At 50.6% G+C, this 18,820-nt stretch overlaps 1 protein-coding gene across 3 annotated transcripts in view; it reads right to left on the bottom strand.

Moving 5' to 3' along the window:
• Positions 1-18,820, bottom strand: part of Cntfr (ciliary neurotrophic factor receptor) — a 38,383-nt gene that overhangs the window by 18,729 nt on the left and 834 nt on the right. For 2 of the 3 annotated variants that reach the window (XM_004631900.2, XM_023715968.1), the window contains exon 2: positions 10,988-11,098. The gene's annotated coding sequence lies outside the window, so the exon portion shown is untranslated. Of the gene's footprint in view, positions 1-7,916; positions 8,128-10,987; positions 11,099-18,820 lie in introns of those variants that run through there. The other variant, XM_023715967.1, reaches the window with a different exon arrangement.

Raw genomic sequence — 18,820 nt, 5'->3', positions numbered from 1 at the left:
GGGAAGATCCAAGGCCCTCACCTGCTTTCTGGGATGGGTCCAGCTGTTCCCACTCCCAACTCCAGCATATACATTCACATCTAGGGCACAGATATAACTATTTCCTGCAGAACAGAACCCCAAATATGACCACAGAGAATCAGAGACCAGGAGAGAGATACTGAGGGGCACTACCACTCAGCCAGGGCTACTGTCAGAGATACAGACAACATAGAAACTTCACAGCAAAAACACTACCCAAAGACACTGCCCAAACAACCACAGAGAACTCCAACAGGAGAGCATACTAGAGACTGTAGGAGGGGCTGGTGAGATGGCTCAGTGGTCTAAAGCACCTACCCTAAACAAGCTTAGCAAAACACAGGGACCGCGGTTCAATCCCCCAGCACCACATGCCAGCCAGCCCCGCCCCCTGGTGGGCTGAGCTGGCCACACACACACACACACACACACACACACAAATAAAAAAAATAAAAAAAAAATAGAGACTATAGGAGAAACCATCAAACAAAGGAAGATAGAAACGAGAACACCTATAACCAAAGGAGCTCCCGCAAACACTAACAGACTCAGCCAGACCCATGCATACAAACTTCCAGAGGAAGAGCAAGGGGCATAGGCAGAGATCCCACCAGTCACACAGCCAGAGAGCTACAGAAACTTTCACAGTCAGTACCAGGGAAGTAGTCTGACACACAGGCACATAAATACCACAGAAACTGATAGACACACCCAGACATACACCCAGACAAACACCTAGACAAAGAGCCAGATCCACAGCTAGATGCTCAGTGAGGAAGTATTCACACCACTAAAAACACTGCCAAGGACACTGTCAGACACATAGTCAGACACCTTGCCAGAGACACTGTCAGGGACACAGCCAGAGACACTGTTAGAAATATTGCTGGAGTGACAGCCAGACACACGTGTAGGGAAACTGACAAGAGACATACTGCCAGATACACCCAGAGAAACTGCCAGAAACGGCACAGGCATGGATATCACAGAGGGGAGACAACGGTGGGTAGCAGTCTATAACAGATGGGGTGGAAGTAGACGGAGAGAATCTGGTTTCCTGGGGCTCCTTTATGGAAGAGGGTTCCTGCTTGTCCTTTGCTACTCCCCAGGGAAGTCCTCTTCTTTGTCTGTTTGGCCACAGCCACAGGTCCTCTGACTGCCCCTCCCTGGTACTTCCCTTCCCACTAACTCCTAGGGCCTTAGCCACTACTTGGCCTGGTTCCTTCTGACCCTCAGCCACACCCCATCTTAGGCTACTCCTCAGGCTTGAGAAGTTAAGATAAAGACTAGAGACACATAGCAGCAAACTAGGCAACAAACCCAAGAATGTCTAAATTTCAGACTCGGTACTACAGAAAAAGAGACAGAAGCTGGAAGCCTACCTGGCTCCCCAAATCAGCCCTTGCTGGTAGCCCTCAGACTTGCCCCTCCATCTCTGCCATCTGTCAGTACTTTTTTACTCACAGCCAGGAAGATCTTCCATCTCAGTGCCAGGTCCCCTGCCTACCACATGAGAGCAGGAACCAAGGCATGAATTTCAGAGGAAGAAGGGCAAGGATGGCCTCTGCTCCTAGCTCCTTCTGGGTCCCAGTCAGGTAGGAGGGGGGAGATGTCCAGGCCTGCACACCAGCATATACCCCCATGAGCATGTGCACACACACAAATGCTCAGGCCCCCTCAGGGGGAGGGGTGGCTTCTTCATCAAAGTCGCCTCCATCGGCCCGATGAGTTACTGTAAGGGCCGGGCCCTGGGCCAACGGGGCTGCAGCCACGGGAGACAGGCGCTGCTGAGAGAGAGCTAGCACTGCAGAGAGTGGGGGCAGGGTACCAAGACAGACACTGCAGGGTTGAGGCACCCAGAGAAAGGAAAGACCCAGGGAGGAGAAGTGGAGGGACAGAGAGAGAGGCAGCCTGCTGAGTAGAGACCCAGAGGGAGAGAGAGACTCAGGAAAGATACAGCTCAAGGGAGATGTCCAAGGTAGAGGGAGAGACAGATCTAAAGGGTCTCTGTGCCCATACCTGAGCATCTTGGGGAGTCTGCCCAACTCTTCTGGTGGGAGGGAGGAGGGTGACAGTGCAGTAGTAAGAGCTGGTATCAGGCAAAATAGCAGGGCCCTCCTGGGGAAGGAGGGATTCCCACTAGGGATCTAGAAGCCCAGGGCCCAGGACCCAAAAGTGAACTGAAATCCTGCCCTTGCTCTTGCCTCTGTCAATCCAGAAAGCCCCAGACCACTTACTATTTCCTCAAAGTCCCAGCTGTATCTAGTGCCCAGGTAGGGAGGCTAAGACTGGAGGCATCAAAAACATATCACTGCCCTGCCTTGGCTTACCTCAGGCTCCCATCCCAGGGTAAAGAGAATGTTCCCCAGGAATTTTCCAAGCCCACACCCCATGACCCTGGGATAGGTCTGGATGATAAATGCCACTGAACCCCAGAAAGGAGTATGCAAACTGACCCAAGTTCTCTGTAAGTCCCTTGAAGAGGTCAGCCCCATAATAAGAAGGGAATGAGCATCCCACTAGCAGGAAAGAAGCCTAGTGCCCAGAAGCACAAGGGTCCAAGCACTTGTCTCAATACAAGGTCCCTGGGTTGTTTCATTACACACACACACACACACACACACACACACACTCCAGATATACCCAGATCTGGGACTCCAATGTATTGCAACTGTCCCACTGTGACACAAATACACCATTACACAGTGATATCAATACCCAGTGAACATGACACAATACATCTGCTGACAATGACACACAAGATGTCAACAGGCACCATGATGTAGTTAATGAAAGCTATTTACAATGACTCCAACATCAAGGCAAGGACACCTGTTGAGGCTGACATAGTCACAGAGACAGTAACCTCAGAATCAAAGATGTAATGAGACTGACAGTCACATAGAGTAATACCAATAGTCACAGTAGCACAATGACAGGGATGTTGATAGCCTCAGTGACTCACAAAATGACACCAGTCCACAGTAATACTGGTACCCAGGGAGGATGACAGTCACCATCACTAACAGATACAGCGACTGGCTTCAGGTGATGGACCTCAGTTATCCAGTTTTGGAATCTAACTTAGGATTCAGGATCCAAAACCCCCCTTATCAAGTCCAGGAATGTTCCTATTCCCCTGTTCCCCCACCTTACCTCCTTCAGCTTAAGGCAGAACCTGCAACAGAGAGTTGAGAGTTTTGCAAAGCCTCTGTTTATTATTGCACTATCATTGCCAGTACTGTAGGTTACCCAAGGCCAGCCCTGGAAAATCCCTGCCACAACCAGGGTGACGTTAGGGGTTATGGGCACTGAAGACTGCTTCTCAGCTCCCATTGTGTTTGAGTGTTACTAACAATAGTGTGTTCTGAGATCTGGAGGGGAGGCTGCATGATGGTCAGAGAGGCTCAATCTGATCTAGACAATGAATGAGCAGAGCAGCCTCACCCAGTGACCTCAAAGCAGGATTACAGGTCCATATCCAAGGAGAACTGAGATCTGAAGGTCACCAGCCAGGATCACCCCCTCACTGCCAGTCTGGGATGGCGGGGTCAAGGATATTCGCCTGATAGGGGTGTCTCATCTGGTGCAGTGCCAGAGTAACATCACAACTTCCAGTCCCCCCTCAGCAACATTAGACTTCCAAATCCCACAGAGTGAGGCAGAATGGGCACTATTTGCCCCCGGGGCCTCATCTCTTTCCCTTCTCTTCACAGCAACCTATCCTACCCATTACTGATTGAAATGCCTGGGGAACTCTGCAGGCCTCAAAGTCGCAGAGGAATTAGGCTGGAGGGAAGAAAAGAAGACATATACACCCAGAGATGGAGAAAGAAACCAACAAAGTGGGGGAAGATGGGGACAATGACAAGATGGCCAGGGAGGAAGAGCACTGGCCTGGCTGAGGAGAAGCCTGGGAGAGACAGTCAGGGCGGCTGGGAAGCTCCAGGAGGGGGAGGAGGGGCTGAGGCCGGGAGGCCCCCAGATCCCACCAGGCCTAGGCAGCCTGGACAGCGTGGGCGGTGGGGGCGGGGGCAGAGGCCTGAGCCGTCCAGAGGCTAGAGGGGTGGGGGGCCAGGCCAAGGGGGGAGGCTGGCCCCTGGCAGCTGGCCCAGTAGGCCCCCACCAAGGAAGGGGCTGGCCCAGGTCAGGGGCCAGCTCCTGGGCTGCGGTTGTGCTGGCTGGGGGCAGGCTCCCATCCCCTGAAGTGTCTCAGAGCCTTTCTGTCTCTCTGAGTCTCTTGTCTCAGGATCTTTCTCTTTTCCTCCTCTCTGGAATCCAGACTTGTTCCTCTTCTCAGCTCTTGGTGCCTCAAGTGACACAGGACCCAGAAGCTATGCCTGGGTTATGCAACCCTTTCCTCCTCCTGGGCTACCTCATCCCTATACTCTCCAAGAGCAAAAGTCGGGTTCTCAGGAGAAAGAACCCCACAAAAGCATTTCCCCCTCCTATTTCTTAGAAGGGGACAGGATAAAGTGAGCACCAATGGGAGGGGGGCCAGGAGGAAGGCAGGGGGAGCTGTCCCCCAGCTCCAGCCGCTGGCTGAGTTTGTGGAAAAGGAGGCGGCCCAACATGAGTGATTTGGGGGGGTATCCGCACCTGCTGTTGTGACCTCCACAGCCGGAGATGGGGGGGACAACAAGATTCCGATGGATTTTGGCAGCAGCTTGGACTCTGAGTGCTCAAACCCCCACCCCCCAGCCTCTTGCACCGCAGGGACCCTGAGATCAGCATGTGCATGCCCTGCTGCACGTGTGTGCGGGCGTGTTGGGGGGAGTCTTTTGGGCCCTCCCTGGATGGACTTGGATGGGCAGCTGGGAGGTGTCCTAGGAAGATGGGAATCTGTCCCACCAGCCTGTGCCCACATGTGAAAGCCCCTTTGGGGCCCTGCAAGCTGTGGTGACCCAGGCACGGGATTGTATATGCACATACACATAAGCCTTTGCTCAGCAGCCTTCTAGGTGCAGCAGGCCTCGGCTTTCTTCCTCAGAAGTCATCTGGTCCAGCTTCCTGCCTCTTGAATGGGAAGCAGGAAAGGGCAGATAAAGTCATATCCTCCCTTTGGGCACATGGGTTCTGGACAGTTTCACAGAACCTGAGGCACCAGTGCCAAATACTCTATCCCTCAACCCCAGTCCAGACTCTCTTCTGGCTTCTAGAAGAATCAGGAGGACCTATTCTCCCAAAGGCCCTTTAAGTCCGATTAAGTATGAGGGAAGAAGGCTGCTGCTCTTCTTGGAGGGATAGACTGCTATAGCAGGAGGTTGGACAGCAGAAAGGACTCCATGAGAGGTGGGGGTGGGCAGACCAAGAATGAGATTCCTGCAGAGAGGGGCAGGAAAGAATCCATCCCAGGTGTGGGGTGGGCAGGAAGGAGGTTGCAAAAAACCTTTCTGGGAGACAGAAGATGGACAGAATGGTTTTCTATACTTGGAGTCTGATCCAAAGACCCACTTGCCTCAGCATCTCCTACTGTACCCTAATCCTGGCCCCATCACTGCTATGGTACAGTCACACCCTTGAAAACACAAGTGGAGGCCCATGCATGCAAGCCTGCACACACACATACACACACACACACACACACACACACACACACACACTAGGTGTTGCAGTGTATATGAAGCATGGGCTTGTAATAAAAAGAACAAAAGAATCAGAGTTGAGCTGAGGGCACAGAAGCTTGGACTGTCTCTCTGTTCTGCTCTCTCTGTCCCCCCCTAACATGCATATGCACCATGCATGCTGCTTCTGAGGAACCTTCTGGTCTGCTGGGCAAGAGCAAGCCATCCTTCCTCCCCCTTCCTCCCTTCCTGCACAGTGGGGAAGCCACAGCAATCTGTTCCTGATGGGTAAACACAGGCACAAGTATGCGCACACACATGCTCACACACACACCAGTGATTCAGGGTCACACAGGATTCAATGCTCACTTCACCCCTAGATGGAGCACATACTTAGCCTCTTGCTGCCACCCTGTGGGGCTCCCCACAGCCCCCCATCTCCATATATACACAGCCAGAGCTTTGCAGACACACCCAGGCCGCCTCTCATTTACACTGGCATTCAGAGTCTACCATCATGGCCATACATCACAGCCTCCCACGTGGACACCACTGCCACTGCCTCACACATGCTTGTGTGTGTGCACACACATTGCAGTCACAGTCACACACAGACTCCTTCACACAAAACAGTCATGGTCTCACATATGGATACTATCACACACTCAGAACAGTGTATCTTGCATTTAGACACCGCAGTACTCCAAAAAATCAGGCCCCCTCAGGTCACCCTTAGTCTCTTACACCCCATATCCACAATGGGAAATTCACAGATACGCACTCAAAACAATCATGCCATGCTTGGACCTCAAGTTGCCTGGCTGTGCTTGAGAAAAGGGAAATAAGCAAGGACAGCCTACATCAGAAAGAGAAAGGAAAGGATACTCTGTTCCCTAAAAGGTGAGGAAACAGACAATTATTCCCCAGGCAGTCTTCTCCTCCTGTGACCCTGCTTTCAACAACATTAGGGAATGAAGGGAGATCCAGGCCTGACAGAAGAGGTAAGAAAGGCTGTAGGTTAGCAGCAAGACTCAAAACACTCCAGAACCAGCCTGTTCCCCAGGACCTCGCTGTGCTCACTCTCCCTTTCCTTTCCTCCTTTCCAGGGTGAAAATAACAACAGCTCTCAGCCTAGCTATCTGCCTTGCAGTTTCAAGCCTCTTTTTATTTTTTATTTTATTTTCAAGTCTCTTTGAAACTTCTCTGTGCCCATAACTGTTTCTAGAGCACATGGATATCAGACTTCCCTGCAGAAGGGGGATAGGAAGGAAGGAAAGGAGATAAGGCTTTGACTCCAGCCCCTCCCCCACCATATCTCTGCCAAAGTCCTGTTATCATGGGGGGGTACCCAGAAGAGGGCAGAGTATGCATTGCTCTAACCTGAGAATAAGCATCAGAAAGTGCCCTAAGACCCTGAAGCTCTACCCCCTCCCCAATCACAGGAGCTGAGAAATAGTCGCTGTCCAAGAATGGAATCCAGGCTGAGCTAGCTGTCCCAACTCAGGAACAACTGGCAGTGCTGTAAGCATCCTTACCGTTTAAGGTAAAGAGAATAGTCTAGGTGAAGCTGGGACTCTGATCTCCCCTCCCAAAATAAGCCTGATATGGCTCCATAGAAACCAGGCAGGGCTGCAAACACCAAGCAGCAGGACCTAAGGAAACCAGGTAAGGGCAATCCCATAAAGCCAGATGATGGGGATGTAGGGAAAAATAGACAGCGGAGACAAAAGAAACCAGGCAGAAAGGTGTAAGGAAACCAAGTGACAAGGCCCAAAAGGAGGTAAGTTCTGGAAGTCAGATAAAACCAGGCAGTGAGGACTAAAGTTAGCTAGTAGGTGTGGAAAAATGAAGCCAGGCTTCAGGGATCAAATGAAACTAGGCAAGAGGCCCACAGGATGTGAGAAAAGAAAGATATCAGGAGCTCATCCCCCTGTCTAGATGTCACCCCCACACCCTGGGCCTCTCTCTCAGTAGCCCCCTCCCACCCAGGCAGTGGTCCCCTCCCCCAGGCCAATGGACACAGCCAGAGCCCCCTCCCCTCTCTGAGGCCTGGTCCGACTGCAGCCAATGGGCCCCAGCCCCATCCCTGGGACCTCAGGAAGTCCCAGTCCCTCCCACCGGCTGCAGAGGCAGGGGGGCTGGGGGAGAGAAAGAGAAGAGAAGAGAGACAGCTTGGCAGGGGGAGCGCGCCGAGCAGCCGCGGGGGGCGGGGGCCGAGAAAGGAGCGGGAAGCGCCGAGGCGGGCTGGCTGGCTGGCGCGGGCGGGGGCGTCTCAGAGGCGGCACCGCGGGGTGACAAGTTCTCCGGCCGCAGGGCTGTGTGGTCACTGACCTGGGTCCCCGCGCAGGCGCCCGGTCGGTGCCTCCTGTGCTCCGTGGGTCCACCCGGCTGCTCACGGGCATCGGCCCTCTGTGCTTGAGCTCTGGCAGCCCGAGCTGTCCCAGGAGGCAAGAGCAGCCCCCCACCCCAAAAGTCCCCGAAGGCGGGAGAGGGGCCGGCCAGGCCGGGGCGCTACGGGCTGAGCCGCAGCTAGCTGCAAGGCGAGAGCAGCAAGGCGGCCGGCGAGCGGCCGGGAGGAGGGGAGGAAGGAGCGCGCAGAGAGCGAACGAGCAAGCGAGCAAGCGAGCAGGCAAGCTAGCTAGCGGAGGGAGCGAGTGAGGGACGGCATGCAGTGAGGTCATCTTTTGAATCTAATTGTCTGAGTCAGGAGGAGATGTGGCACTTGATGCAGGGGGAGGGGAGGAGAGGGGAAAGGACCCTCTGGCTCTCAGGCCCCACCTCCACCCAGGAGTAGCAGGGCCTCACTCTTCCCAAAATGAAGTTGCCTCCAGTCACCCCAGGAGACCACTGCCTGTCTCAGGGCTGACATCTGCTGTCCGGGTACAACCAGGCAATGACATGCACAACTCAGTCCCAGCTCTGGGTGACTTTACTAGTCTCCTGGGGATGATGGGCACCCCCCCACCCCCAGACCTAGGTCATCATCTCACACTTTTTACAGTATGGAAGGCCACCAACCATTTGCAGGTAATATTTCTGCCATCTGAGGAGAGAGAGGAACTTGGATAGTCTTCCAAGTTACTTTTGTGCACTTTGGGAAAATGTCCCCCATTACACCCCAAGTTACTTCCTGCACTAAAAATCTGATGTAATCTGGAAATTGAATCTCTACTCATAGTCTTACCGTCCAGAATAATAGTGCAAATGCCAACTACTGGGTAGAGATAAGGACCACCAACTAACTCCTAGTCTCCCCATTCTGCTTGCTCAACCTCTCATTCAGGAGGGAAAGAAGAGCCTGGTGCCTAAGGTCCCCAAGAACTAGCCAAGGAACCAGGCTGCCCACATGGTAGGGGGCAAGTCAACAGCTGGGCTCAGGCTCATGTACACATGTTCTCATGTACATGTACACATGAGCACTCACACGTCTGCATACACACGTGGGGTTGGGGGCATCAGGCAGCTAGGGATGCTTACACCAAGGGCCACATACCCCTCCCCTACCCCCATGGGGGAGGGGTGATAAATATTTAAGGGGCTTTTAGCTCAGAAGGGGCTGAAGCTGGGGGAGGGAGGGGAATCCACACTGCCTGATTAATGGGGTTACAGGCTTGGATCAATCAGTCCGCCCCCGCCCCACCGCTCCCTCCTCCTCCCTCCTCTTCCCTCCCTCTGCCTAATGCGCTTTATCAGGAGACGCTTTTCTGACTTGGCAGCGTCGGGCGTTTTAAATAGACCCATTTAGAGCTAGGGTTGGGGGAGAAGGGGGGGTGGAGGGAGACAGAGACTGAGACAGGCTGGGAGACAGAGACAAATCAAGGGAGAGAGCCCCGGAAGAGAGAGACTGGAAGAGGAGAGACAGAAGATGCAGAGAACTGAGATGAGAGACAGAGTGAGCCTCCCATAGAGAGGTGATAGGAGGCCAAAGGGAAGGTGGGGGACTGCGAAACAGAAACAGACACAAAGCGACAGTGAGAGAGGAACAGAGGCACTGCAGCCCAGAGAAACCCAAAGAAAGGCTCTCTGCAAGGGCTGAGTGCTAGCCTGGGAGACAGCAGATATCTTTTATTTCCAAAAACAGTTTTTCATCCACTTTGTTAAATTAAAAAGCTGTTTTTAAAGTGATTCTGGAGGTGCTGCTGGGAGAGGGTGCATGGAACTGCCAAATCCTCCCTCTCAGGCCTTCTCCTCAGCCCCCACAGAAGCTGCAGCCTGAGCCCCTGGGGTGACTCCAGCTCCCCTGCTCTTCTCGATCCTCTGAGATCCCCAGGGACAGGGTCATGGCATCTGAGCTACTGTTCACTGGCAGGAAGTCCTTCCTGCTGTCTGGCCTCAATCCCTCTTGCTGTAAGGAACTTATTCTCTCCCCTAAGCACTAGCCTTGTCTTTCCCAACCCCTATCCTAGCTTCCTAAGTTCCCAGTTTGGGAGTGGATCATATATGCTCAAGGTTCAACAGTCCACTTTCCCAGCAGACAGTCTCTTCCCAGGTGTGCCACCATAAATATCATCTGTCAGTCTGTAAACCCACTGCCTAGCCCTATCCTACTTTGAACTTCTATCTCATATATTACTCCATGTCCTTAGGTCTTTGAGAACAGTGTGGTGAGAAACTTAACTGCTTATAATTCTATAGCTATCCCTTCCTCCTTGCTCTCCTGGGCCCTGGTTCCAATCTATATTCCTTTTAAAGCCACATGTTAGCATGGGGTACCCTACTCCATTCTCAGTGCACCACCCCTAGTTTTGAAGAGTTAGCATACAACCCCCTACCTCCCCTACACCCACCCCTGCCCTAGGCCAGGAAAATGGCCAGTCTGTTTGGGAGCTGAGATGAAAAGCCCAGCCGGCCTTTGTGGGCCTCTGGCGGGTTTTGGACAATAGGCCCTTCCGTTCCGCTCCAGTGCCTTGATTCCTTGGATGCCCCCACCCCGGGGCTGCCAATCCAGGGGCCTTGCCTGGCCTCAAAGAAGCAGAGAGTCAGAGTCAGACTCAGCCCCACAGCTGGCCCCAAGAGTCTGGACCTTCCGACCTGCTATTCCATCTCCAAGGCCAGCTGCTCCCCTAATCAGGCCAGAGTGATGTTTTGGGGTCAGAGAGGAAACCTGAAGACACTGAAACAGAACCATACCTAGGATTCAGCCCCCCAGGGTAGAACTCTGTTTCCTGGCTTGGTCTTACCCTTGCTTTTGTGACCATGGGTAAATCTCTTCCCTTCTCTGGGCCTGTCACAGGGCAAGAAGGGCCCCAAGCCAGGCAGAGCTCAAACTGCAGGGGCAGAATAGGGGAATCAAATGAAATGATCTCAGGTACTTTACTCATCTCTTGCATACCCACAGCCCCAGTACACCTGTCTGATGTCCTGAGATGGATGTTCCACTGCACCGGGGCCCAAGCACTTACCTCTTCACCACCAGCTGCACTCCAAGCACATCAATCTCCTCCTCCTCCAGTCCAAATTCTTCCCTAGACTTCCAAAACCAAGGGGGTAGGATGATGTGACAAGGCTGGATGCTAGAACAGCAAAGGGCACAAATCAGAGGTCACAGAAGAGCCACAGATCTTAGTCCAACACAGCAGATAAATGTTTGGAAGAGGAAAAGTTAGAACAGTACAGACTCCTGCAGCACCCCTTGTTGAATTTAGTTCTGAGCCACAAGGACAAAGGAAGGCCAGACATAGTGGCTTGACGCCACTCCCAGATACACACCCACACATGATCCAAAATTGCCACACAAGCAGTTTGTAGATACAAGCACCTCGCTATCACACACATGCATGCAAACATACACAGAGACACAGGGTCACAAGCATGGCATCAACATTCACCATCACGACATCCTCTTCCTTGTTTTTTGTGGTTTTTTTTTTTTTTTTTTTTTTTTTGTGGAACTGGGGAATGAACTCAGGCCCTTGTGCTTGCCAGGGAAGCACTTATTCTACTGAACCATCTCTCTAGCCCCTTCCTCTTCTTTGTTATCACTATGACTTTTGAGCTTGTTATGTGCCATTTAGGCACCTCTTATGCATTATCTCATTTAATCCCCAACTTCTCTACAAGGCAAGTTCTATTATTCCTCCCATTTGATAGCTAAGAAAACTGAGACTCCTAGATGGACGTAACTTGCCCAAGATCATCATACAGTGGAACAGTTATAGAGCCTAAATTTGAGTCTATGTCTAGTTCCAAAGACTTTCTGCTATCCCAGTTTGCTTCCGTAGCTCTCTCACCCATTCCTACTACACCTTTCCCAATAACAACTAGATTGCTTGCACTCTCTCTTTTTCTTTTCTTTCTTGCAGTGCTGTGAACCAAACCCAAGGCCTCACACATACTGGAAGTACCCACTCACTGAGCTATATCCCAACAGTCAGCAAATATTCATGTTCTTGGTTAGCCAGACACTGTGATAAGGCCTTAACTTGCACTTTTGTATTAAATCGTCAAATCAACCTTCAGAGATAATCCTGTTTGCAACTGATAGATGAGGAAACTGAGACTCAAAAGCAGCTTGCCCAGCCCAACAACTGGTAACCAGTGAGGGAGCTGGTGCTTATTCATCCAGTAACATACACCTCAGCTTCTACAGGATCTCAGGAGATCCTCAGGATCCAACTTCCTGCCCCCTACAGGTCCTAGGTATACCAACCAAAGATACAATTAGATGCCTAAATACATATTCATAAGAAAGGAGCTTTGTGTCATCCAAAACTGCTCAGAGAACCACAGACACAAAGGAAAGAGAGACAGAAAACTAAAACAAGGTATTACAGACATCCTAGCTGATGACTAAAGATACAGACACAACAACCCAAGGGCCCAAAGGCAGGGAGATGAGATGGTAAGACCTTGACATACATCAAGCCAAAGAATGAAAGGTGTTGGAGACAATAGAAGCAGAGGAGGCCACAGGCAGACATAAAAATATATGCAGATACACACTGATATTCACTGACACAGAGACACTACAGACTTATCTGACCTTCACAAGAAAAAATAATAATAAAAGCAAATAAGACTCAGGCTGTGTGTGGCATGTGTATGTTTGTGCGTGTTAGGGGGAAGTGTGCAGAGTCTGTATTGCTACGCACATTACACCAGCTGCTTCCAGCAATTTCATCTGATTAATAATAAATGCCCCATAATTACAGCCGCTCCCCCAGCTCTTCTTCCTGTTTTTTGTCAGCTGCCGCCAGGCCAGCCCCCCATGGACCCCATGGCCCACTCCATCCTTACCTGCTGCCTTCTAGAAGGCTTAGAGCATGTAAGCTGGCAGAAGAGGCCAGACTTCCAGTCAGAGGGGGGATACCCATCTCTGTAGTATCTTTGATTAATGCCCTTTGGCTCCAGGCAAAGCTATCTCACTTAGAACTTCTTCCACCTACCTGTGTATAACCTGGAACCCTTAAAATGGCCTATAGGCCCAGGTCTGGGATGTAGGGAAATGAACTCCTGTTGCCCACTGCTGAAAGAAGTATCCATCTACAAACCACCTAGCTTTAGAACTCCACACGTTCAAGGAAGGAAGGGACTAAGATAGGGGCTCCCACCCCATCATTCCAACCCCCAACAGCCAGCTCCACCCACTTATGTACCCTCCTGATTTGGACACAGGGTACCTCCCCATTCCTGAGCCCCCCTCCTAGGTCTACCTCCTTCCAGGCCTCCCACCCTAGAGCGTCAAGGCAGCTCTATCAGAATCAGCTGCGGGTTTGTGCTGATCTGTTTCTAATCGCTGGGGCCTGGTTCACGCTTGCCCCCCCTCCCCAATATTGATTCCATTATTTGGAGAGTCATTGACGTCAGGGGGCTGGATGGGTGCCAAAACCGCCTTTTCTCCCGGCCTGGGCCAGGGCCCAGCCCCCCAATCCTGTAATTTCACAGAGGGGCCCAGAAAGGTCAATTCATGGGCCAAGGTCACATGGCATCTGCCCCCTGACACTGGGTTCCTCTTGCCTTTTTGTGACCATCATGTAGTCCCTTCTCCTGAGGAGGGACTATGCAAAGGTATAGAAACCAGAAGTGAGGTGAAGGTCTATAAAAGGGACTGAAAAGCCACACGGGGATTCTGGCTGCAAGGAAAGACTTAGATGAGGTGGGGATGGGGCAGTGGCTGAGAAAAGGGCACTTGGGAAGAGTTTGTTCTCTCTGCCAAATATTTATTTGGAACATCCTGAAGCTGGACTTGAAAGGGTTCCTACTGACTACTTGATTTTTATGTCTGCTATCAGATGTATCTCCAGACTCTCTAAGAAGGAAATTTTTTGCAGTGAAGGATAACCAATTATGCTGAATGTTACCATAATTTGACTAAACAGAACCACTAATTTTATAAATCTTTGCTCCATCTATAACAAAGGCTCTGTCTCCTGTGCATTTTCTACTCATACTTACCTCAGTTTTCCCACCCTTACATACCCTACAGGCTCTCCTGACTCTGGGTGTGAATCTCCTCCTCTGTCACTCTGTTTGACCAAATTATAGTCACTGCTACACTGGCCCACACCAGCAACTCTTAACCTTTGACAGGATGTAGTAATTTTAAGATCTAAACCTTGCATTCTCAGACAAGCATTAATAACCAATATCCACAGTCCATGCTTCCCACAACAGCTACATAGCCTCTGAGCCCAACCTTAGTGGACGAGAGATGGAGTCCATTCCCTCAGCTAGAATCCAAGAATGCTAGACCTAAACCTAGAGAATAGCGAACAGGCTCATAGCCGCAGGGGAATAAAAGGCTTTCCCGTGTTGTGACAGATCCTGATGCTGGAGAGAGGGCAGCATGAGGTCAACCTCTGCCACAGAATCAGGGTTATTGCCCTAGCTCTGTTTCCCTCATTCTGACCTTCCAAGGATTAACACATTCATCCTCTATACTCCTCTTAATGAAGGGAAGTTCTTTCTGTAGTCTAGCCTAAAAACCACTCAGGGTTTCTTTAAGCCAAAGACAGTGTTCAACAGGGACTGTGGGTCTCAACACATAAATGCCAAAAGGTCCCTTCTCTCTCTGTTCATCTTCAACATTTATTGAGCACCTATTTCCCTGTCAAGAACTGTGCAAGGAGTGAAGAGGATCCAGTCCTGCTCCCAAGGAACACTGTGTCTGATAGGAGGGGAAAATGATGCCTTGTGAATTCCTGTCATGTACCAGGTCTGTTCCAGGAACAGGGTACAATGGTGAGCAAAGCAGACCCTGTAGGTGGGTCCCAGTCAAGATCAAAGGCAATTACTATGATCCTTGCTTAGTGCTACATGGTGAAATGACAGGGTATGGTGAGGCACACTGACTGCCCTGGGTCTACCAAAATCTGTCCTCCCGAAGGACTGATGACTCTTCAGGCTACTCCTAACCTCAACTGGGACCTTCATGCTGGCCATAAGTCCCCACCATAGTCTAATTTCAGTTCTCCTTACTGTAGTGCTAGCCCCAGCTCTAGGAGCTGGTTCCTTAAGGCAGAGTTGATTCTTCTCCCACATCTGCTCTAGCTCCTCCTTCGACCCCCACTGCCTTCAAAGTTCCTGGCTCTAGTAACCCATGACCCAGCAAAGCTCTGTGCTTTAGGGACTCTTTGCCCTCTGCAGAGGTAAAGAGAGATGATGACCACAGACTGTCCACCCACAGGGACCACTTGCCTCTCTGGCCCCTCCCCACAGGAAGCCAAGTCCATGTGGGTGTGGTCACCCAGGGCCACAAGAGTTTACACAGCTGAGTTCTCCCCCACACCCCCTCCCCATGGTGGGTCTGGAGAAGAGGTCAGCTTTCCTCAGCCTCCTTACTCTCAGGGACTCCCCCAAACCAGGCACACATGGTCCCCCCCCCATCCCATCTGCATTTCAAAGAAAATCCACTCCATATGTTTCCTATTCATTTACACTTCAACTCACCATGGGGGGGCAGAGAGCAGGGCGCCTTGCCTCCAAGCCCCCCACCCCCATAGGAGGCTGGAGAGCATGTGTCCCCTTCAGGGCCAGGGAATAGTTAAAGTCCAGCCATCTCAGCCTTGGGGGAAGTGAATGCCGGCCAGGTCCCAACTCAGTGAGCTCACAAGGAGGAATAGTTGCCTTGGGTAGCCCCAAGGACTGGTTTCCATAGCAAGGGGCATGTAAAGTCCTGGGCCATGTCTCCAAGGCAGGTGGAATGCCAGGGCTGGCTGCAGCCTAGGCACCCCAGGGCTCCTGCTCTCCTGCAGAGTAGAGTGGGGATTCCTGAGCAAACCCTAAAGCCTTGGAGCAAGGACAGGGTTCAAGAGACATTCCAGGAAACACTGTAAGATACAACATAACACAGTCCCTACCCTGCTCCAGCCCAGATAGTGGAGGGAAGGTCCAGCACAGCCTAGTTTTCTCCTCCAGCTCTCACCAGATTTGGGGCTACCATTTCTCAGAATTATAAATTCAGCACCCTAGAACAGTCCCTGGAACCAAAAGTCTACTCATCAGGTCGGTCTTGCCCTTCTCACCCTAAGAATGATTGGGTGAATTGGGAGGTTGTCTTGGGAGAACATTGTATTTCCCCACACCTGGCCCCTTCTACCATAGAAAGGATGTCCAAACTAAGGGGGATATGTATGGCACATAAAGGACCTAAGGGTTCGCAAAACCTCCATACCATCAAGTCACTCAGACCTTCCTGCCAAGAGCCATCTCCTTGTGCAATATAAGGCAGGGAGACTTAACCTTGTCTTTCCCAACCCTCCTCCTCCAGCCCACAGTCCAAGTGAGAAATGTAATATGTATCCTGTCTCTTCCTCATCTTTTGGAGAGATCAGGTCTTTATAGTCGTATCTGTTCCAAACTTTGATTGCCCTGATACATACTACAAATCAAAGAAAAGTATAGGTACCCATGACTAAGTCCTAAATTCCACTAGGTTAGTGAACTCCATGATTTTAAGTTGGGTCTGAATGTGAGCCCCAGAAGTGTTGTCTTTTTTTTTTTTTTTTTTTTCAGAACTGGGGATTGAACTCAGGCCCTTGTGCTTGCCAGGCAATCGCTTATTCTACTGAGCCATCTCCCCAGCAAGCCCCAGAATTGTGAGTTTAACGTAAGTGTCAGAATCTAATGTCAGTCTGAGTGGGAATTCAAGATGGAAGTATGGGTTTGAGTATGAATTTATATCCCAGGAATCATCATTTATAAGTCCCTGGTAAATCAGAATGTAAGTAAGCTCAGCAATGCAGTATAAGTTTGAGTCCTGGGAGTCCCAAACAAGTCAGTATAAACATTAGAGTTCTAGTGTTAGTGTTTGAGTGTGAATCACTATTCTTGATGGCATTTTTTTTTAAATTTATTTATTTATTTGTAAGTGTGTGTGTGTGTGGGGGGGCCAACTCAGCCCACCAGGGGGCGGGGCTGGCTGGCATGTGGTGCTGGGGGATTGAACCGTGGTCCCTGTGATTTGCTAAGCTTATTCTAAGTAGGTGCTTTAGACCACTGAGCCATCTCACCAGCCCCCTTGATGGCATTTTGAATATGAGCTAAAGGTCCCATGTAAGTCCATTTGTGAATATTAGGTTCTTTTTAAAGTGTTATAAGCCCCACAGCACCTATGTAAGTATGATTGTGAACATCAGGATCTAGTGTAAATCTAAATGATCTCAAAATGGAAGTAAGAATCTTAAGTGTGAGCACTAGACCCTTAATGTGAGTCTGAGTGTGAGGAAGTCACCCAGATCTTGGTGTGAGTCTAAATGTGAGCTCCAGGTTACTCATGTGAATCTGCTTAGACTCTTTTTTAATTTTTTTTCAGAACTGGGGATTGAACTCAGGTCCTTGAGCTTGCCAGGCAAACACCTATTCTACTGAGCCATCTTCCTGGCCCCTGATTAGCCTCTCCACTTCAATCTGTGTGAACCCAAGGATCCTAGCAGCAATCTGAATAAGCAAGTGCCACAGTCCCTATTGAATCTGAATGTGTAGAATTGTAAGTCTGAATGTGAACTCCCAAGATAGAAGTAAGACTAACTAGAAACTTCAATGTCCTTGTGAGCGTGTGTGAACTCTTCATCTTAGTGTGAATCTGAGTCTCAATGAAAATGTGAATCTGAAGAAAGTCCTTAGTCTAAGTATGAGTCCAATTGTGAGCCCTAGAGTCCTGAATCAGCTTCCAAGTCTGAGTTCCAGGTGTCAGTGCAAAACCTACATGCTAAGAGTTAGAACCGTCTAAGCATGAGCCCATTGTCATCCACACACTCGGCGTCCAGGTGCTAGCAGAGAGTATCGGTGTGAGTGTAACCCCCAGACTGAAGTGTATTCCCGGATGAGTCCTAGAATAATTTATTATTCTGATTGTGATTCCTACTGTCCTGGTGAAATTCTTAATGTGAGCTGGGGTGCAAATCCTGAGACCTGAAAATGAGTTTTAAGTGTCCCAGTGTGAATCACAGTATGAATCCCAGAGCCTCACGAAGTCCTGAGTGTGATCTTCAAACTCCTAGTCTTGCAGGAGGTTCAAGGTCCAACTGGAGAATGAGAACTGACAGTATGAACCTTTTGCTCCATTTTACCAATCCTGACCAAAGAACTAAGAACCATCTGAGGATTTGTGTGGGCTGTGAGAATGGAGACCATCATACTTTGAGACACACAGTACTCTCTTACCCCCCAAACACCAGCTAGCCCTACTTCCCTAAGAATATCCAGTTATTCAAGCACCATCCCCTCACATGCAATAGCACACCATCACACCCAGGGTCAGACACACGAAAATATATCCAGAGTTCACACAGCGATTACAGATGCACAAACACACCTAGCATTTCAGACTCTCACCACCACAGTGATTAAGGTCACACAAACACTCCTGTGACACAGACACAAATATATCACAAAACAAAGGCAAAACAACTAGTGTTACCACACCTATAACGGCATGCACACACACATTCAGTGTTGCAGACAAGCTGTCAGCCTCACAGACACACACAGACGATTCTCAAAGAAGGACTAGATGGAAAGAGAAAGAAAATCCTGAATTTTCAACAAGGCGTGAAATAGTCCTGCCCGCCCCAAGCTACTGGAGGGAGGGAGGGGGCCCAGGGAGCAAGCGAGCGAGAGATTGAGCTAGGCGATGAAGGAGAAGCTCTAGAGAGGAGAGGAGAGAAGCAGAGCTGAGGAGAGCTGTCCGTCTGGTGACCTCCCCGCGGCCCAGCCCCCCGCGCACGGGGAGGCACACTACTCCAAGCAACACAGGGACACCCAGGCTGGCTTACACAGAGCCACACCAGAGGAGG

The sequence above is a fragment of the Octodon degus genome, unplaced genomic scaffold, assembly GCF_000260255.1.
Source record: "Octodon degus isolate 3935 unplaced genomic scaffold, OctDeg1.0 scaffold00045, whole genome shotgun sequence".
In the NCBI taxonomy this organism is placed as follows: domain Eukaryota; kingdom Metazoa; phylum Chordata; class Mammalia; order Rodentia; family Octodontidae; genus Octodon; species Octodon degus.
The sequence above is the reverse complement of the archived record's forward strand: the minus strand, read 5'-3'. Positions and strand labels throughout refer to the sequence as shown.